The sequence below is a fragment of the Apteryx mantelli genome, chromosome 5 (assembly GCF_036417845.1).
Source record: "Apteryx mantelli isolate bAptMan1 chromosome 5, bAptMan1.hap1, whole genome shotgun sequence".
Taxonomy (NCBI): Eukaryota; Metazoa; Chordata; class Aves; order Apterygiformes; family Apterygidae; genus Apteryx; species Apteryx mantelli.
Window position 1 is genome coordinate 1373063 of NC_089982.1, and position 22691 is coordinate 1395753.

The 22691-nt window shown below is 44.7% G+C and overlaps 1 long non-coding RNA gene across 1 annotated transcript in view; it reads right to left on the reverse strand.

Annotated features, from left to right (window-relative positions):
- LOC136992206 (uncharacterized) overlaps positions 1-22691 on the reverse strand; it is a 147476-nt gene that overhangs the window by 35248 nt on the left and 89537 nt on the right. Inside the window, exon 2 of the long non-coding RNA XR_010884289.1 lies at positions 22314-22402. This is a non-coding gene — a long non-coding RNA (uncharacterized lncRNA). The remainder of the gene's footprint in view (positions 1-22313; positions 22403-22691) is intronic.

Sequence of the window (22691 nt, forward strand, 5' to 3'; positions counted from 1 at the left end):
CCAAATGCAGTTTCTTGGGCAAAAAAGCAAAAGACTTTCAAGTGAAGAGTGTGACATAAATGCACGTTGCTCCAGATTCCAAGTAATCACAGTCGGGTTGGAGAACACTTCAGCTACCTGCCAGTACACACATGGGTTCACATATTAATGCCAAAATGCTTGTTCAGCAGGTAAATATGCGGATTCCTTTGAGAGGAACTGCCAAACACAGACTAATTTTGAATATCAGACTACAGTGCTTACATGCAGATTTAGATGCTCCTGCTTTTTAAAATCTTCATCACAGTTGTTGGCATTAAGTTCATATTAGCACCACTTACAAAGCATTTAAAGAAAGAGGAAACTGCTCGAACTGAACCTGGGTATCAAATTCAGCATTTTATTTCTGAATAACCAAATGACGGCCTTTCACAAACTTTACTGATGTCCCTGGAAAACTTCTTTAACACTTTCTTTACAGAAAATATTTCTACAAGTTTAGCAACTCTCTTCTCTTTCTTCTCCTTTCCCTACTCTGCTTTTTGTCTACTTGCTTGCAAAATTCATCTGTGTTTCTGGAATTGTAATGCAGACAACACAAGCCAGTAGGTCGAAAATTTCTGGAGGAAGGGATTATTTCAAAAGGAAGAGTGCTGATTGATGTAACCTGTTATAAACCAGAACAGAGCCAGAAGGAATGCCACTCAGTGGAGATACGCAAGGACAGTGAAGTAGGAGAGGGACCCTTAGATCTTTGAGGAAGAAAGACATGCCTGATTACGGGACCTAAACCGAAGGTGTCCTCTTTTTAATCCTGTAACGGTTTGCTCAGTAAGAAATGGTCCCACTATTTCTAGTGAGGCAGCGTGACTCTAGTGTGGTAGGTCCTAGGCAGGTTAGTCTTAACTTTATCAAGCTAGCTGGATTATCAGCAGCCCAGGATACACCAGGAGTCCACAGGAAACTCATGCAACTTGCGTTGAAGCCTGCCCTGAGGCAGCTTCACAGCTACTGCTGCTAGAGTAGGCCAGGGTGGGCACCACAATCCATACTGCATTTGCCCCTGTGGTGTGGTTATACACAGGAAGAAAAATCCATGCTGTGGCTAGCTAAAGGCCCTCCAACCACATGATGTGCTGCAAGCCTGCAGTCCCATTAAGAAGGCGCCTACAGTTTCCCAGTTCATTGCTGCACAGATACCCATGCCACAGATCAGTGACATTTTTTATGACAGTAAGGCTACATTGTTTTTTGCTGCCTTTTGTTATTTAGGCATGGAGAAAGGGGTTCTGTGCTTGCTCTTGATGCTTATTACCTAGTTGCAGAATAGTAAGAGCACCAGTAATCACAGAAAAACCAGAACTGCTTGGAGGCCTTTACGAAGAGGGGGTGCCACAAAGTGTCCGGAAGACTTCCCGGTTGGGCGAGGGAGAACCTCCACACGCACTGCCCATTACAATTCACACACGGACAGCAAAACAGTTGACATGAGTCCTGATGAAACGTTAGCCTACAGGACATCCACTCCATACAGAATAACGGAGAATTTACTTAGACCGCCAACACTGCTTTTATAGAAGGGCTGTATTATTAGACCGCATCACAGGAAACAATCAAGTACAAAAAAGGATGGAACCAGGGAAAAATCCAGTAATTAGAAACCAATAATTAGAACAACTTCAAGTTTAATGTCTTAATTAAAGCTGCCTGTCACCATTGTAAATTGGCCAAGAGAGCATTCAGAGATGAAGCAACTAGACAGAAGAGAAGGGGGGTTAAGTAATTTTGTGCATGTTTCTAGGTGCAATTCTGGTTCTTTAGAGAACTAAGCCTGATTCAACATTTGCTGCCTTTCGTGCAAGCCTTTCGGGTGCTCTGCTTCCTCCTCCATCAAGGATATAAACAGTCGCTCCTCTCCCCCATTTCAGGATCAGTGCAACTACCGACTGCAGACTGACACGAGACTAGGACGTGTGCTGGTAAGTCATTTCAGTTTTATGCTATGCCTCGTAAATATTTTCTTTCACGTAGGCACTACAGGTGAAGAGTAAGTGCTCTTTTGTCATCAGAGCAAGTGAGGGACTCTGGCAGAAAGACTTTGGATCAGCTATGTTAGCACAGAAAATGAGAGTTCTCAAATAAAATTCAACTGGCTGGAGGAACTGCCCATTTATCTCCAAAGGTTTAAATTTTCCATACATAAAACAATCTCATTTGCGATGGAGTAAGATTTTAATCATTAAGGAAAATGGAGAATTTATGACCAAGAAAAGCAGGAAAACAAACTGCTGCCGCTTTTCCTTAAAATCAATATGAAAGCAAAGGGAGAAAGGCACAGTTTGATTTTCTGCCACACTGTTTTTATACATCTACTTGGACAATTCAGTTTCTTTGATTTTTCACTTAACTTATTATGCCCACTTTTATTTAAATGAAGCTGCTTATAAGGTTTAGCCATTCAAGGCGAGCTACTTGGCAAAGCCTTTGGGAAGAAGTCTCCTGTTAACAAAATCACTATTGACGCTGGACTGCAACTAACCAGCAGTTGCAAAGCCGCCACGATCTCATCACTTCTGCGTATGCTGCCGTTAACCGCCCGGGTCAGAGGCGCTGTTAACAAATTGGAACCAGCAAAACATCATGTAACAAATCAACCTGCTTTATCCGCCTGGAATTTGTTGAACTAAATATGTAACTATGTCTCTGTCTGGAGCTTTTCTTTCCATTCCAGCTACAGTCTGTTAACAACAAGGCAAGGAGTGGTGGATTCACCATCATTTAAACTGGTAAACCCAGCCTAAAAAATAGCCTCCAGCTCTAAAACTTGAAAGAAGCCCAGGGAGAAATCCTGAGGGCTTGGCTAGGCAGGAGATAGACATGATGATGCAGAATGGTTTCTTCCCGCATCAAAACATCTGAAGCAATGACAGACCGGGTCTGGATTCAACGGACTTTGGACCAGGCATCTGGATCAACTGCAGTGAAACTGTTCCACAAGGAAATCTCACCTTCGGATGAGGCTTTGGAGTTCTGCCGTTATTTTAACGGTAGTCAGGACTTTGTTAGAGCAGTGCAGCAGGTAAAGATGGAGGCGCAGCTGAGGGGCAAGGTGAACAGATCGGACTGTTTCTTTCAGGACCAAAGGCCTGTATGAAACATCCCAAACATCCTGCACTCTGTGTAGCACTTTCCACCAACGCCAAGCAGCCTTTCACCCCCTCTGGATTTGGTGTTGCGTGTGCTTCATCTTGCATTGGTCTAAACACACAGAAGTTAAAGCAACAAAGCATCCGAGACTGGCCAGGTGTCAACAGAGAAAAATCTCCGAAGAGAAAGTATGTACTTCACTGTAATGACAGTTAAAAATAGTCTTTTTTTTTCCCTGTAGTTTTATGCAGGGCTTTTTAATATGAACATCTTGAGTATTTCTAATTGAAATCTTGTATTGAAGATATTTTGCGTAAGTTACCATTCATTTTTTGTGATGATTTATTCATTAAATCAGAGAGAACAGTGTTAGACATTATTGTCTCTGCGTATTTTTAAGTGAGGCTGCTCAGTCACTTCATTTATGAACTAAAATTGATTAAATCTAAGATATAAAGGTTGCTGCAGAGAAGATGAGGCAACAGGAACCTGAAAGAGAACTAACTAACTGGGGGTTAGATGCAGACAGAGTTCTAACGAAGGCTGTAACTAACAGGAGTCTTCATTTTAAGGAACACATTTTCAAGGAATTCCATAGCACCATGCATGCCATTTAAACAGACTGGGACAAGTAAAAATACCAAGAGTTACCTGAAGAGTTCTTCTATCCTATATCGTTGCTCATAGAGTTTAAAGATAATTTAAGGAGTTGTCAAGGCAGAATTGAAAATAGGAAAAAATTAACACAGGAAGCTAGTAAACATAACCATATGTGCTGGACAAAGAGCTAAGAAAGATGTCAAAGAGAAAAGCTCTTCTCCTCCTTGTTGGATTAATTTTCTTTTTTTGGAGCATGTCATCTTTGGAGCTGCTCTCTAGCTAGGATTACAGTAAGTCACCTTTCTCATTTCTTACAAGGCAGTTTGACAGGGGAAAATGCTGGCACCGCTCCTGGTGTCCCTGCTCACACAAAACCTTGGCTTCCGTGGGAGTTTTGCCAGGTTAGCCTCTATGAGCTTCCTCCAAAGGGGACAGCTTATGATGCCAGCAGTGCAAAAAATTACTAGCAGGGAAACAGTAAACATTGAGATAATATATCTTGCTGCCACTGCATGATGACAGATTAACAGGCAGGACAATTATTTGGATGTGACTTTGACTACTGTAATGATAAATGTCACTGTCCCAAGGAGGTGCCTGCATACCTCTGCTCGGCTGAAGAAAAGAGCAGCTTATGCAGAGCGTCGCCTTCCCGCTACAGCAGGCACTATTTCCAGTTGTGATGGAAGCAATGTTTACGTATCTCCACCTCTAACGAGCATGTATTAATCACCATCACCTATGGCATTTTTCCTCGGTTGTTTGAACTATTATACCACATATACTTTGATGCTTTTCCATCGCTCAGCGGGCTTCTTTACTAGCTACAGAATACAGCAGAGAGCTACTAAGATCAGCACTGTATGAGAAATGAAATCTCCTTTAGCTGCATCTGGGCGGCACAGACAGCTGAGCCTTCCTCTGATCTCTCCATGGAAAAGCTATCTATCAAATAGCCCACGCACACGGCAAACCCAATGAATAGAGACTGCTGCAAGGCGCTGCACTAACAGCGCGCGGTTCCGTGACATATGGCCTGCATGTCAGCAAAGCGACAGGCTGCCACACACCGGCTCCTCGGCAGCAACGGGCCAAGCCTGGTGGCGTGCATCAGCCGCACGTTCACCACGTCAAGCCTTTCTCCCACTTCCCTGGGCGCGCTGCACCCTCCTCTCCCCTTTCACCACGACCAGTGGTTACAGCATGGACCTCCCTCGTCCTGACGGCCAGGAAACCGCCTGACCCCGAGAGAGGCCCTAGTGTTTCACCCAGCGGTTCCTGCGTTGGCATGAAGACACGCAAATACAAACACCAAGACACCATACCGACCATTTCACATTACCAAGCAGTGATATTACCAACAGCTGATGACAACAAACTTTAATGCATTGATTTGTGGCTCCAAATTCCTTTCAGGGAGGAGAGATGGCTCTGGAATAAACGTTGAGACCAAGGAAAAAGAGCCAGTATTTGACAAGCTATGGGTGACGAGAGCTGGCTTTCAGACCAACCTAACAAGATGCATCACAGTAAATGTGGCAATATATCATGCAACAGAAACTACAGTACACATGATTCAGATGTGTTCCTGGGACCTGCTGCCTTCTTTTTTCCTTTTTAATTATCCATAGACCATCAAGCTTTAACTGTGACGTTAATATTCTTTTTGCAAGAATCTTTGTAGACTACATACTCTGCTTGAAGCCTGAAGGCATAAGACGGTACAGAGTTTTCTGTAACTTTTGACAGCGAGAGCCTTCATTAGAATTGCAAGAGATACCGTGGCACGTATTGAGGTGGTATTACAGCAGGAGAATTAGCTATTATTTCTACCTGAACTATAGCAGACATTCTGCTGCTTTTCTGTTTTCTGAATTACAGAGCAGGTAGACACCAGAGCTGTTTAACAGTCTGGCTTCGCAAGGAAATAATATATTTTAATTGTCCATTTCCCACCAAGTTTGAAAGTTTTTAATGTAATTAAGTTCTGAACATGCTTTGTGTGAATAGCCTCACGGCGTGAAAAGCATGAAAACACTCTTGCATGTTGTTGGCAGCAGCAGCTTAGCTGTGGAGTGGCCATCAGCAGTGCTGTCTCCTACTGCTGAGGGGCTGTACAGCTACAGGAGAAAGCCATAGTAGTTGTAGTGAAGGAAGGTGTGCAGGAGACAAATGTGACAAGTCAGCAGGAAACCATTCACTCATTCTCCTGCTCCCTGAGCAGCTTTTGATTTTAATCCATAATTTCAATTCTAGGGTTTGTAGTGATAGTGGAAATGAGCTGAGGGAGTAGGGAGAAGCAGGGCTGAGCAATATCATTTGAATTTTCCACGGCAGAAGAAATGCTTCCCCTCAACCCTGAAAACACTTCCATGATATCACCAGGTACTCTTAACCTTTGAGGCTGCCTATAAGACTTTGTAAGGTTATGGCTGAGAGCAGGGGTGCATCTCATCCTCTCCTGAACCTCCAGGTCCAGCCCGGCACTCTCTCTTCACTGTCAGAGATGAGAGGCCATGCAGGTGACACCTCCCTGCTGAGAAGAGCAGGGACAGGAGGAGAGCAGAGGCGCAGCAAAGCCAAGCAGTGTGTGCACAGGAGAAGGATGCTGGGGGAGAGCAACAGACATGCAGATACTACAGTGTCTCCAAATGTTGCTACTGTTTGGTTTCACACAGCTTTATAAAAGATGTCATGACCTCTACGTTATCATACCACGTCTCCCCATATCGTTATGACAGCAGAGTCCCTGAAATAGAGGGGCTCTGTGAATTAGGGCAGAGCTTCCACGCTGCCTTGAAGGCAGGGAGCACCCTTCTTAAGATTTTGACACGGCCACTGCTGCCATTGAGAGTGACAAGGGGATAACAAATGTATCGCAGAGTCCCACCTTTCCAACACGTGAGTTCTTAAGAGGAATACTTAAAGGTTCTGCATTTGAATTAATTGAGCTGTAAACATGACGGAGTACTGGATAAACTCTTAGAGAGACTGGCAGGGCTTGTATCTGAGCCATGAAGCTCATCTTCTTCCAGTAGTGCCACAAACTGTAACTAATACTCTACAAATCAATTTATAAATAACCCTGTTGGTATTTTTATTAAAAAAAATTATTTCAAGCACCCTTAAGATTACACAAACATTTTCACAGAACAGACTTTTAAGTATCCTCAGAAACTGCTTTACAGCCATTAAACATATATTTCTTTTATGAAATATATTGTCTGCACTTAACTCTCAGCCTGTGCAACTGGCTTATAAAACGTATCACTCTCTCTCTTCATGTTGCCGTGATGTCTCTGCAGAGCAGTGCTGTCTCTGAATTCATCTAAGCATGGATTTAGTGGCAGAGCTTACTGCTGTCCCCGGCATACCTAATGCCAATGAAAAAGGTGAAGAATGAAAGCAGGAAGAGTGAGATACTGCAAATGGCTTTTGCTCCCAGGATGCATCTGAGATCTTGCTCTGTTGTTGTTAAGAAAGGCACCGGAAAGTGAGAAATTCTCTGTGTCAGGAGAACAGCAGCAGATGATATAGGCAAATGGGCCAGGCTTACTGACCTTGAACAATGCTTTGCTCCTGCAACTCTTAGGCAGGTCAATGGGAGACAGAGGCCTTCCCAGTCACTTCAAGTTTGGTCCTTAGGGAGGACTGGGACAGACAAAAGATTACTGCTTCCTTCTGCGTATTGATACTGTGCTGGATTATTTATATTTTGCTGCTGGCTGTTTTTCAGAAATGCCGTGTGAAATCAGACCCCTGGTAGGCTAGCCAAAATTACTGGCACTGGCAAGTTTGTTCTGTATAAGGCAGAGGCTTTGAGTTACTGCACTGGAACTGCATCAGTATGAAACCAGCTGATATTCGTTCAGGACCCAAAGATGAATTGCATCTGTTGCTATCAATTAGAGGCAGTTAGAGTCATTATAATTTCACTTTTCCAAGACAGCATATTAGTGCACATTTTTATGTAGCCATATAGGTACAAGACAGAGACACATGCACAATATTAGTATTTTCTAAAGAAAATACAGCAGCATGTATTGTACTATCACAATTAATGCAGACTCCATATTATCATACGCCAATTTAAACAGTTACCGAAGTCAAACCTGTCTGGTCAAAATCAGTCTGTAAGTTCCCTTCAAGGCCTTCAGAAAGCAGAGATCCATCATACATCTTACAATGTTTTCCCTTCCTGTCTTGCTCCGATGCAAACTCTCAGTTCGAGTGAAAGGAGGAAAGGGCAGGGGTGACTGGTACTTGATAACCAAACAAGGTAGCAGCTGCGCTGGGCTTCTGCAGCCTGGCAGCCTTCCTTCTGACACCAGGGGCACAGACAGATCAACATTTCCCAACAAAATGCTCTTCTGTTAGGAACTGCTGATCCACCAAACTCAAACCCTTCCAGAGAAATGTCTCAGTTTAGTCGCCCCTTTTGGCGGTCAGAACCAAGAACGCCTAAAAAGGTTCCCTCATGTGAACCTCACAGAGACGACATGACAGAGTGCAACACCTTATAAAATAAAGCAGTACAGAGTGGGAAAAGCCATCTATGCCATCCCTCTGTGTTTAGAAGCTGGAGGCAAGACCGCATTACCACCCTCTGCAGATGTTTGTCACATCCGACCCTAAAAGCTACCAAGGAACAGTGCGGCAAAACCTCCCTCAACAACTGCAGTGTTTCATTGCGTAGGGAAGAAGGAAAATGTCCTCATTATCTTACCTGTAATTTCTTCCTGATACTTTTTCTATGTCTTATTCATATTTGAATATATATGATGTGTTATTATTATAAATCTATTTTGATTAAATTTTAAAAGGTCATGAGACCTTAAGGGTTGAGAAATAAAATATCTGAAGGCATGTTTAGCAAAAAATAAAAGAATTTGGCACTTCAGATCCAACTCTGAAGCACTTTTTTTTTTTCTGTATTTTGACTAGATTGTGTCTGAAGAACAGCGTCTTATGTAGCTATGCCCACATAGCTGTGGGCAGATCTCAATACAGAAAATGATCTGGTATTGAATCCTTTGAATGGCTGAATTCAAAGATGGACCCCGGGTCAGGACAGTGATGCTCAGAACAGGTGAGAAATTATTTCAGAGAGAATATGAAAACCTAGTTTCCCTGAAGTCAATAGCTATCTCAGTGAGACTTCAGAAAATTCAGAAAATATAAGGTCCCATAGCTCTAGACAAAGGGTTTTTTGTTTGTTTTGGAAAGGGACGAGTGCAAGAAACAAAAATCCCCACAAGCAAATTCCAAGCTGGAACATCTCCTTCAAAGCTTTCATGAGAGGTTTAGGTAGTCATCACCCATAAAAACCATTGAGTGGAGGCGACATGACGGAAGTCAGAAAGTGGCAAAACCCGATCTCATCTCAGGGGTTAACATGCATCTTCTAACTCCTTCAGCTCCCCGGTCTATAATTTAACAACCATCCTGTGGTTTTTGACTCTACAGTCTAGGATTTCCAGATAGTCCCATCTTTACGTGTGGGCCAGGTCCAGATCACCTTAACTTCCAAAGCCTGAAAACAGCCAGGACATGCAGCCAGCACGCAGCTGAGTGGTCAGCAAGAAGCCAGCTGCCTGTCAGACCTGGTTTCCCTGGGGCTCTGGGGCACAGAGCCCCACAGTGGTGCCACCAGCCACAAGGAGGCTGCAGCACGCTCCCTGCTCCATGGTGAACCGCCTCCTATGCTCCTTATTCCCACGCAATACGGGGATGCTACTCTGTCTGGCCTCTGCGAAGGGCAATGAAAATGCCTTTTCTCCACTACATTCACTCATGCAGGGTTTGACATGAGTCTAGCTCAGTGTACTTATTACCGTTCAGCTGTTTTATTTATAACAGCAATAACAAGCTGAGATAATGTCATAATTGCAGCTGCTTAAGACTACTCGGTGCTTCTACACCACTCCTTCCCACGCCATAGATGCGTCCCATCTCCAGATATAAATCTTTTACTGCTTTGCTTAGTACAGCTATTCCCCTCCTCATCAGCCTGACACCTGTGAAAGGGTGGCAGCGGGTACTCAGAGTTACTGCTGCAGCAAGCAGCCTGTCAGTTCCCTCCAAGAGACACTCCGAGGGCACTGAAGAGTGTCACGGGGCACAGCTTAATTGTCATCTCTGTTGTTGTCCTGTTCCAGCACCAGCTCCCCAGATGACTCACACTGCGACACAGCAAGACACTTGCAGCAGTGACATAAGAATTCCCCTTAATACGATGTTTCCAGTTTCCTTTCATGCCACAGTCGGTCTCTTGAGTCCTGAGACGGGGAACTGCCAGCCTCCTACTCATGTACTTCACAAAGTGATCACTACTGTTTTGTCCTGATTACCTAACTTTCTAATTACAGCGCTCCTAAAGGAGATACTGAGCTAGCAGTCCTGTAAAATCAGACCACCTCTACATTAGCAAGCAGCAAGGCCCAACAGGGCTAGATGCATATGTGGAAGCAGTTGGCACCGGGGGCCAGACATCCCCACTGTAAGTATTTCATTAAGTTTTACTTCAGACTGGATCTAGTTTGGTCCTTTGGATGAATCTCTCCCCTGATGTTGTTCATATATACTCCATGGTAAGCTATCCCACAAGCATTTGCTTTCTGGACTGCAGGTCCTTTAGCAAGCCACTTTTGGAAACACCATGCTGCCCATTCACCTCACACAGATGATGGCAGCACATCAGAGCCACTGCCCCTATTACCTGTATAGCCCTCCCCCCCCCCCCAAAAAAATACGGTAGTAGGCTTATTTGGCCTTATGACCTTTTTGGTAAGCCAAATAAGGAGGGCAGAGAATGGTGATCCTAATGCTGCAGCAGCTACCTAGGAGAACAGCCCAACGTGGTCTTCCTGGACATTCTGTTACTGGAGGAAGAATTCACGGGCAGTGATTTTCCCAGAAGCTTTCTCTGCTGTGATTGCTTTGCCTCTGGTCTACCAGATGTCCTGGACCTAGGAGATGTGCTCAGGCCTGTGGGAAATCATCATTCTTAAGACATGGGACAACCAACTGTAAGTGCAAAACTTTCAGACATACAGGGCCACAGCAGAGGCCTTCTGCCTACGACTGTGCTATGGCTTTGCCATGACTCTATTTAATTTTGAGAGCCCAAACTTGTGTTCAAGAGAGTGACAGTTACCCTGTGGAGACTCACAATCTCCATCTCCTGTTGGTCAGTGGTTAACTAGTTTGGGGCTGACACGTCTACTTTGTTGGTGGCCAAACTATCACCCTCCACTAATGTGCGGGGGAAAGGCAGACAAGAGCATGCAGCTCCTCACTCTGTGGGCTGTCAAAGTGCATACAGAGTTACCCTTTCTTATCCAGTGTCCAGCCCACGACAGCTCAAATGACATGAAAAGCAAGAGCTACATAAACCTGCCTGTTCTTGTGAACCCTCAAAAAACATCACCAGAAAGACTAACAATGCCTTCACAATCCCCAAAGCATAAGAAGTGCAACAGTTGTCTGCCGTCTGCCCTCAGTCAGTCACTCTTCCTTGGTTTTCCTTCCTCCCTGTGCTGCAAACTCCACAGACTCCAATGGAACAGTATTCCCCAGAAGAAAGAGCTCAGGTGAAGTTCCTTCTTGACATACAAGTTCTCCATGTTATCTGTATCTGATTCAGCATGCACTGCCTTTAGATGGCATAGTCCCTATCTAACCTGCAGCTGAGCATGTTCAACCCTTTTGTCGCTCTAAGGCTCATTCCCTTTTTCCCACCAGAAGCTAAGGTGTTGACCTGCCCTGAAGGACATCTATTCCCTTCTAGGACCTCTAGGAAAGCTCTTTTTGCTCCTTTCATATGTTTGTTCCATAAAGCCATGGTAACCCGCCTCCATTCTTTACTGCAATGGTTTTAAATCCGTTGATTACTTCACAAAACTAGAAGGATGGCCAGTAAAATCATCCAAGGTAATGATTGTCAATAATATGCCAAATATGTGTAATAAATTAAAAGTATTTAAAGCCATAGCAAGGCTTCATTATTATGATGATAATTTGTGATCCTCATTACAGAATAATTGCTTTTCAGTATGAGTAAAACAAGGGTAATCCTTTCTTCATGTCACTGGAAATGTAAAACCATTTGATTTGATTTCCCCTCGGTGCTCTATTGCTTCATTTGGCACTCAGCCTTGCAAACCTACTGCAATACCCCAAAGCAGAACTGGGTCTGCACATTGTGTAATAATCAGAACATTTATATGACCCACTATCCCCGCGATAGGCAAACCAATAACCCAGAATACAGTATTCCCATTAGAACGCAGTGAAATCTAGTTAACTAAACAATTAGAGCATATCAGCTTTAGTTAGTTATTAGAAGTGAAGAGTTTGCTAATCAAAAGTGACCAGAAAAAAGAGGAGGCTGAGTGAAGTCAGCGAACCATAACCATCTTGCAGTCTGCATGAGAAAGCATCTGAAAATGGAAGTATTCGTTTTAATTTTTCAGAGCAGGATGTGTGAAAATTACTTATTCAAAGGAAACAAGGAAAATTTATGATTTTCCTTTATGAAAAACCTTTACTACAAGACAATTTCAAACTGTTTTCTCTCTTCCTTGAAAAGAAGGCAGATATGATAGATTTGGGTAATACCGAATATGGAAATCTAGCAAACCTGGTGCGAAAATGGTTTTCCCAGATCAGAAACATTTTTCAGATTATGAAATCTTTTCCATCCTCAGGATGGAAAGCAAGAGCCATGATATTTTTTCATACACTAAGATGAACTCTTAAAGGTTGCATCTTAAATACTTCAAAACATTTTGATAATTTTTAAAAACTTCATTTTGATTTTGATCTTTTATATTTTTTGAAACTAAAATGACTGAGTATCAAAAGGGAAAAATCAGTGGAAACTTAAAGAAGATTTCTGTTTTCATTTTGAAAATGTGCAAAAGGATACTTCAGCAATCTCTAAATGCTTTCCAATCTTAAAATTAGGATTTTGTCAGAAAACCGACCCATTCCCATGCAACAAATCATCATTTTTCCATTAATAAAGAGCCCATTACATCAAGAAATTCCCAGTCTGCAGCAGAAATTGAAACAGGCTATAAAAATAATAAATCAGTGAGTATGAGATCTCAATTTAAGTATAAAATAAAGCAACGGATCGGTTAAGGTCAGGTGCTTGTCAGTAAAGGTCTGTTTTACAAGTGAATTAATTTTTTTTATCGTCCCCTGCTTTACAAACGTTACACACACAAGAACGAAGGGAGCCCAGGTGAAGTTCTGTGAGGTGCCAGAGGGAAGGAAGAGAAAAGCTGTTAAGCCGGGTGCTACAGGCTGACACAACAACACGGGGCCTGCACAACCGCATCGTTTCAGCGTGCTTGTGTCAATGGAACCGGTGTGTCTGCACGGCTAGCGCACCATCAGACCGGCTCTGAGCACGCCAGCGGAGGCAAAGCCTCCGAATTTTTCTCAGCGGAGTTGAAGGCATTGCGCTCTGGGATGCTGCGGTCAGATCAAGAATCCCAGCGGCAGCCAGACAGGCTAGAGGAAAGGTATGGCTGAGGAGTAATTCCCACTGGGTCATTCCAGACACCAAACCCATTTTCCAAGCTAACTGCTGAGCCGGGTGACAGCTTGTGCCAGCAGTGTACTGAGAGGGGAAGGGATTACTCGCACGGGCAGCGGTCACCTCACCTGCCTTCGGGTGTGTGCAGTCCACCGCATCTTCCCAGGCTCCCTCTGCACCCTGGCACCTCCGGAGCGTTTTCTTCCATCTCAACACAGACCAAGGGGGAGGGCTGAGCCCTGGGGGTGCCGCTTGCTCTCCGGTCATTACAGACGAGGCCTAGCTGCCCTGCCGTTAGCCGGCTGGGGGGCAGCGAAACACACCTGCCTACATAACCTGACGGCTTGCTGGGAAAGGGAGAGTGTGCTTCAGTAATAGCATACGGCCAGAGCTACCCTTTCCCCAGGCTTTGCTTTAAAAAACTCCATGCTAAAGCCGTCGTTCCCAACCGTTCTTGAACCCCAGCTGCCTTGTGCTTGCTGCCTCTCCGTCAGCGGAGCGCGGCCACACAGTTCAGCCTTCGCTCACCCACGACGCTCTCCTAGCCAACGCCGTCTCAGCGGGGCAACGTGGTTTCGACCCCTCTGATAACACGTCTCAGCGACCGTCTGCAGGGAGCCGAGGTGACGCCTTAGGCTGCAGCTCGTGCCACGTTTGCGGAGACTCTCCGCTCTGCCTCGCTTGAGGCCGAGGCTGCCGGGCTACACTGCACGGGAGGCGCAGCAAGCCCCGCGGGAGGGGGCACCCGGCAGGCAGCGCCTAGCCCAACGGCTGGCAGCAAATCCCAGCGTGGAGGCGGCTGGGCGCCACCCCAGCGGGCCACAGCCTAACAGCGGCTTTGCTTTCCCCGACAGGCGCTGGGGCAGCCATCATACGCCCCAGTGCCTGTCAGGCAAAGCAAAACCAGGCCTGGGAGGGGAATTCCCACCTCGGAGGACGGCTAAAACGTGTCACGGACCGAGTTGGGGCCACACAGTCCAGGGGAGAGCTCTGCACCATCACAAACCAACAGGCCACAAAACGCGGGGTGACATGGGCGCAGGGACTGATGGGGGAGAGAAGCACACGTCTCCTGCTGGGAACAACGGCTTTGAGGAGGAAGCAGCGGCTCTTCCTGCCGCAGGCGCTCGCTGCGGCACTGACCCCACGCAGGACCTCTTCTCAGCGCTCAGGAGACCCGGCGTCAGCTCTGTTGCAAACCCCCCGGGCAGAGCTTTCCCCGTCACCCTTCCTTTCCCCCCACCACCAGGAAGCAGACCCAGGCACACGCAGGCTTAGCTGTAAAGAAGGAGAACAAACCCGGTCTGAAAGTCTGGCACAGGCTCGGAGGCACTTCTGTTGAAATGCTCAGTTACGCTTTTTCGGGTCACTTCTTATTTTATCAAGATCCTTTCAAACGCATCCTTTGGGTTTTACATCTAAACTACCAACAAAAGGGAATTTATGAAAAAGAGCATGTATCTTGCAGTGCAAAAATAAGATGAATTTGTGTGAGAGAATTTGGATCTAAAATACAGTACACCTACATTTTACTGCACAATTCTTTTGAGCTAGTCCCAGTGGAAAGTTAATATCTCCATTACAATGTAGGTCTTTTCAAGTACAATACACCAGAGACTAAAATAATTTCATTTTAGTTTGTAGTGAGAGTAATAAAAGAAAACAACGCAACATTTTAGAAGCCCTAGGGATCATAAGTAGGTTCCTGGTCTTTAAGGCAAAAGAAAAAGAGGGTAATGTAACACTAGAAAGCTACATTTTCAGACTTCGGGCTATTTTCACTCCAGTTCTCAACTGAAGGCTACCCTCAGTGCTGTAAAGCAGCTCCTCCCGTGAGTGCAAGCAAGCTGAATTTCGGATGAATATGAAAATAATCCAGAGCAAAGCACAGCTCTCGCTGTCTCAATCTCCCCAAAGGAAGAGCAGCAGAAGCCTGAGCACAGAGAGCCTCATATTTTAGTGATGAGGCAGTTGTTGTTTAAAAAGCAAGCACACACAACATAACAAAACAAAACCCTGGCAGTTACAAGGTATTCATCCGGCTCATTTGTGCATACAAAAGGCATAAATCCTTTGCAAACCTTTCTGGAGTGAGTGATGGTGTTCCAGAGGTGTCCTCAATCATCCTGGCACACAAAATAAACCGCATCCACTTGCGGAATATGAGGAACGATTGCAGCGCACTGCTGACATTTGAGATGGCGAACATTTTGGCTGCATCTGTTCTCATCTGTTGCTAAAGTGACAGCACCAGACCTCTGGTCTCTGCCCCAGCCAGGCTGGAGGTACGGGCAGAAGAAAGCGCAGGGCGCCCTTTAGGAAAAGGCTGGTGCACGGCACCTTGATGCCTTCGGCACACTGCTGACCATTTGCCTTTCGACCTTTCAAGAAAAGCCTTCCGCCAGGAGCCTGCCTGCACCACCGCTGTGTACAGAGCCGGCAGCCCCCAGCCTCATTCAAGACCCGCTAAGCCGAGGCTGCAATGACCACGACGGCTCCTGAGAGGTGTCCGAGCTCCGCCATTCTCAGACCTGGTGTGATATGGTGGGCCAGTCTGTTCTAGCTCCCAACCTGGGGCTGAAGCTCACATCAAAGATACCTCAAGCACTGCTGCCAGATCTGGTATAGATCTGGTTGGATAATATCCTTTTGCCCCAGCAGGCACAAACCCCAGCCTTCCTGCAAAATATTTTGCAGCTGATGAACACAGCATTGGCCCATGAGAACCACAGCAAAATGCCACCCTTTTTCAGTCTCCACCAGCTGGCTACACAAAGTCACACGTATATCATTGCTATCTCCCAATCTATCACAACAACGCTGGTATAGTAAGGACAGAAACAATGAGCATTGCTTATAAATATGTTGATAAAAGCACAAAACAAGATGCAAAATGGTTAAGGAAAAAATAATGCAGCTTTGATGTGAATGCTAATATACAGCCCTGTTTCCCTGCAAGAGTACGCTGGCTAAAAAAGCCTAATCATTTAGACGTGTGATCAGAGTTTCATTTGCTGTGCTGACAGCTCTACGGCAATAAACGGTGCCGACAGAGTTGCTAATGGGATAGGGAGTACATTTCGTGCCCACCTCCTCCTCAGCCATGTGTCGGAAAGAACAGCAGCCTGATAGCTCTTACGGGACGCGCCGCAGTCTGCCCTTGCCTTTCCCTCTCTGCCCCGGCTCCCACAGGCTGCTGCCACGAGCGGCCCTCGCTGCTGCGAGCCGGGCTCTGCTGTGCCACTGCCTGCTGAGCACGCACGGGCTTTAGAGAGAACAGCAAACATACCGCGTATCTTTTACGGGGCTGAGCGCGACACGCGTCCTGCTCTGGATGTGGCTGCTTTGGGCTAGATGCTGCAGATGTTGCAAGACTCTGATCTGTCCACAGAAATGAGATGGACGCTGCAGCTACAGGACGGAAGGAGAGGAGCGTCACCTTGACTGGGACACAAGGTTACACGTGCACAAGTTTTGCACGTTCTCAGCCCCGCTATTGTGAGAAAATTTAAAATAAATGAACACCATTTATTAACTAACTGCCCCAGAAAACACGCTCAGCCATCAGCAATTTGTTGTCAGCATCGGTGCAGCGCTGGACAAGAGAACGGACTTGAAAGCATCTGCCATACAGCTGGGTTTGATAACAGTGTTTCAGACACAGGCGGATGGCTGGAAAAGGAGCAGGGTAATTGCAGAAGCAGCAGATTAACATGCAACAACAGAGGTAAACTGCAGTGGAAAGGCTGCCTCCTACTGAAAAATCACAACTTTCCCTGAAATTCAGACACCGTGAATTTTGAGATCATATCTAAATCCAGGAATATTTAGGAGCAGCTTTTTCATTATAATTCATGTTACTCTGGATTCATTTTCATAGGTCACTGAAAACAGCTGATACTCTAATTAGTGCAATTAACAAAGAGCTTCAAAGCAACAAAGACTTTGAGGACATTCGCTGCATTTAGGCCCTGAATACAAAGCTGGGCTGCTAGCTGCAACCTACCTTAGAGGCAACCAAGTTTCGCAGGAATTCAGTTTGCAAAAAGCCATCAACATCCCTGCTGATCTTGGCGAAGGCCCCCGCCGCGAAGCCATGGGCTGGCGGGGAGCCAGGCCACACGCTCAGGTCGTGCTCTGCTGCCCTGCCCTGCAAGTCTAGGACTCGCTCTGCCCGGTTTTCCTCCTTCCCCTCTTGGTACACCTCGTGCCCATGGGGATTCCTGCAGAGGAGGGAGCGAAAACGCCTGAAAGAGTCTATAGCCTGGAAGGTAGGGCAATTACTTTCCAGAAAGAAGAAAATCCTGGGTTTTAGTGTTCCCTCAAAGACCTATTGTGCAGTCTGTATAGATCCTTACTGAATGGTACACAAAAGTAAAATGTGAGACAACTTGGCTGTTTCGGCCTGTAAGGCTCTATGTGGTTGTACCCCTAAGCGTGTTTCATATTTTCTGGATCAAAATCTCCCGATGATTCATTACAACAAAAGCAGAAGCCGCTTTAAGGAAGGAAATAAAATGTTTCAATCTGCACAAAGCTAAAGAAATGAAACGTATTGTAAATAGAGTAGATCTTTTTAAAAAAGTTTTGAAATAACATTTGAAATGTTTTGAAAAGTAAGTCACTGAGTTTCTCTATATTACTGTCTGTCTTGTCCGTCTCCATGGGCAAGCGGGTGAGCGTATATAGCAGGGTATGGCCTTCCTTTCCTGATGTTGCCACTAGCACTGTTATTGCTACTTAAGGCAAATCAAGGAAAACAAACCGCACAGTAAAGATGGAGAATTTAAACCATGTTAGTACAGATCCCTGGGATCAATGGCCGTTTATACGTATATAAACCAGCTGTTTTCTTTCATGTATGCAGAAAAGGAAGCTCGCTTTGGCTCCCATCTCAGCTTGAAGACTAAAACCGAAGGAACACCGTTTTTGCTGCGCTCCTACTTGTCTCACAAGTGCAGCCCCGAGGAACAAGCCCTAGCGCAGGGCTCGCCGTTTCTCCAGACAGGCTCCAGAGGCTTCCCCAGACCCGCTGGCAGAGGAGCCCGGCTGCCAGGGCTCATACCGGCGCCTGGCTGTGCCTAGCAAGCGGAGGAAAACCTTTCCCCACATTCCTTCACGGCAGGGTCACTCTGCTAACGCAACGCGGGCGCAGAGTTCAACAGCAAAAAGAGTAACATCTTGCCCCGAGCGCCCACCTCCACTATTTACAAACCTAATTTCTCATAATGTCACCATGAGTTAGACTCCTAAATACCTCAACGGTACGGACCTAAGAGCTCTATTTAGGCCTCTGATTTTATCCATTCTTATTCTGCCTCAAGTACATTTGTTTTGCACTGCTTTACTGAACAATGGCAAATTTAGATTTGTTTCCAATCTGCCTGAGAAGGTATAGATGTTTTTGGCAGAAGGAGGCATGTAGTAACTTGGGTAATTGCAGCCGCTGCATCATGTAGTGAATTTTTTGCCACGTTACATATGGCCTTATAAGAACTGATGGATTTGTCGCTTTCTCTAGGTTCTTATTTAACAAGACTGGACAGCAGCTCTCCCATGATTTGTAGGTCACAGTGTGACCGTGAGCCTTTCTCTACATGCAGACCTTGCAGGAGGACTTGCTAGTGGGCTATCTTTATTTCTCTTCCTACTGATGTCCCAAGTATGGATTCTGACGCTGTTGCACTAGGTATTATCCAAACTGAAAACGCTTTTGCTCCGATTACACCAAGGTTATAATACCTGTGTAGGAACTCCAACCCATCCAAACTGTGATACCACAGAACTTCAGCCACCGTCATACGCACACAGGAGGCTCCATATTTCATAACACGCTGCAACCTCAGCTCACTGCAGTGGAGTAAGAGCTCCAAGTGAATTTACAAGAAAGTAATTAAAATGACAATCTAGTCTTTCCTTCTTGACGTCACGCACAACTTCTAAGGCATAAAATGCTCCAAGATCTCATTACCCGGGAGATCACCTGACAGCATACCCTCTTCCAGGTCCCTTGGGGACTGAAAACTCAAGAATTGTTGCCAAGAATTTCAGTATCAAATGCCATCTGCTTTGGTATTCGCTTCTCTTAGAAATAAATAAATACACAATTAACAAATTAAGAAATAAAATTCCTAGCAGTTATAAAGCACTTCATATTTTTCAAAGCACTCTAGACACATTAAATACATTAACTAATTAATTCTTCCAGAAGCCAGTCTGGCAAACTTCACAGCATGCTGTGCACTGAGAAATTGTTGCTTGATTTAGAGTTTATGTTTACTACCCTTTGCTTTTTTGTTTCTGACCAAACAAAAGCAATTTTGTAATACTTCTCATTCTGCATGACTTTTTGGTTACATAATAAATACTTAAATGCCATCGAGATAAGCCACAGCAGGTGGCTTAAAGTCAGTAAAACTAGTAAGAGAGTTTACAGCCGGATTTTCTAGAGATTATTAATACTAAGCCTCTCCGATGTGCAATTAAACCGGGTGTTTACACTGTTTACCCCTTCGGGATACCCTCTCACCTGGTCATTGTCATAAAAGCAATGAAAAGGCCAGTGACATTTTCTGTTTTTCAAAATATAGAGCACATATCCCTGATAGTCCATTTATTAGACCCACCCCAAACCTCAGCAGCTAAGGGCGGCAGCAATGGACAAACCTGACCGACACTTAAAAGGTTTAACAGGAACAAGGATTTGACTGCCAAAATGTCGGGGTGAGATTAAGGCACTTCTCCTGCAGTCTCTACTGTTCTGCAATGAAACTAAAAGACATCGTATACCGAGCACGACTGCCTATTCTTGACTCCACCGCTGCTAAGGTTTCTCCTATAATGATTCTAGATTTTCAGTGGATATATGAATAACCAAATATAAATAAATCTTCTCCAAACCTTTTTTTTTTTTTCCAGGAAAACAGTATTTGACAGAAGCGAACCTTACTGAACACCATAAGCACCTGCTATGCATCATCAGATGGGGCACTGAGGATGGGGAAAATATAAGGGTCAGCTGCAGCTTACGGGCACTGAATACTTTTAGGGGAACTGTCTCTAGTCTTTTAGAGTTCAGCATTGCATTTGCTTTGAAAAAATAAACCATGAAACAAGGAAGTGAGATAAAAATGCAAATTTGAATACTGCATTATTTTTATTAAAAAGCACTTAGATGTAACTAAAAGATGCAGTGCTGCAGTTTCACTTTAATGTCTTCCTAATTCATTCCACAGGATGTACTCAAAAAACCAATTTGCTTTACAGAAATGGTGGAGGAGATAATGCGTGGGTCATACTAAGTCTTAGAAACGTCTCTCGTCTGTAATGCCAACCACTGCAGACTCTACTTCCCAGAAGCATAGCTCATACCACAAGATGCCTTGTTTTGGACCAGGAACCTTTCCAGAAAAAGGCAACACAAACCCAGCAGGTGTTTTGCAGAGATGGCATCCTGTCGACTGCTCCCTGACACAAACCCTGCACGGCTGATATCGCAGAGTCCTTCAGACCTCAGGATCTAAAACCATGAGGTCCCTCTTGGTAGAGCTAAGAGATTCCTGGAGGAGCTGAAAGCTGGCAGCATGCAACTTAACCACTCTGTGGTCCGGCCACTGTGGTAAGTCGGCTTTTAAAAGGCTGAGGGACTTTAAGGGCAGGTATAACTAAAGACAACATATGATATCCATCCTCACGTGCAAGACCATTACAGCCAAAGAAGTCTTGTGACCTCTGGGACGGCTACACCAGCTGTGAGTTCCCTGAGCAGATATGAATTTCACCCAGATCAAGCACCTTTTTTTGGCACTTGATTACCGAGTGTTTCCCTTTTTCTGAATCTGAAAGTCTGGAGGTTTATCCTCGTGGTTATCAAAGGTACTGCATGTTCCTTAAGGTATGTTTATTAGAGCGCAACTGCTTACATTTCATTTACCAAGAAACAAAATACAAGAAATTCTATAAGTAACAACATGGCTTGCTATCTGAATTACTTACATCATAAGAAAGAAAACAAAATAGCAACGGAAAAGTAAATCTGGTAAGAACCGAGAACTCTGGGGGTGAAAAATGCTTTATTCTAGGGCACTCAGACTCTAACAACGACTCGAGAGCAGCAAAACCGGTATGAAAATTTAACTGAGTACCAAAGGATAAAATTAGGATAAAATTAATTTCAAGGGACAAACTTCTAAGCTACCCTTAGTAGAAATACAGGTTTTTGTTTTGTTTTGTTTTAAACTAAGTTTCATTTCAAACTGAAAATCTGAAACCTTGAGCTTTCAAGGAAGAAGCGTTGACTTTGCAGATTTCAAGTTTGGAAGTTGATGCATTACGGTACATCTTCCTACTTTGACCCCAAACCAGCTGGTGGAGACCAGGCCAGACTCTACACTCGTCAGAGCACCTTGGTCAGTAGGCCCCATGCAACTTGTACGCCAGAAACACAGCTCTTTGCCACCTCCACCTGATGGGCCGGTTCTGTACCAGATCTGTTCTAGCACAAGCACGCATCAGAACTAAATATAGTCCCAGCTAGGGACGGGGTAGGCTTTCCTGGCCTTTTGCTACAGCTTTTGTCCTCTTCTGCTGTAACTCAGCACCCTTGGGTTTACCTTTTTCTTTATTATTTGATATTTTTTCTGATGTCTTTCAGATTATTACGTTACTTTGAGCCTCTGGAACTTCTTTACAGGGCAAGCTCAAACAACAATTAGCTCTTTTGAATTGTTTCCTTCAAGCCATCTGCTTATTCCCTCCCATATCTTGCTGCCTTCAGGCCTTCCAAGACAAGCAGCTGTTAGCTTATTAAAATTGAAGATATTGCATCTATTCATTTCTAGGACCAGTCTGTATTGAAATTAGTAGTACATTGTAACAAGAACTCAAGAACTTGGCAAAGAAATACACATTAATAATATTATCCTTTTGCTTTCTCCAACCAGCTGTTGCTTTTAATCATGGCATTCCCATCACTTAATGAAAACTCGTATATGATAAATTCTTTAATAAAGACTGGGATATAAACTACACTATCCATTACCTTTTAGAGTCTCCTGGAATCTCTCCACACACACAGTATCCTTCGCACCCGTGTTCCATAAAAAACTTGGTTATAGACTTGCTGCAGACCTGTAGAGAAAAAAACAGAGAAAGAGGTTGTGACAAACTTCTCTCTTGTTGAAAGGGAGAAGTCGTCGTATCTTTAGCCTTTGCCTCACTCCTGTGTCTACTGTGACTCCAATGTTACAGAAGGCACAGCAGGAGCTGCTCATCTGAGAGCACGTAAGAAAATGGAAGATGGAGCACAGCAGAGCCCTAATGCTATCTATTGGCAAGGCTTCTGGTGCAGAGAAAGCTTTTCCTTAAAAAGAACAAAGTAATTTCTTCCCCTACACAGAATAAAAATGCAATCTTCAGC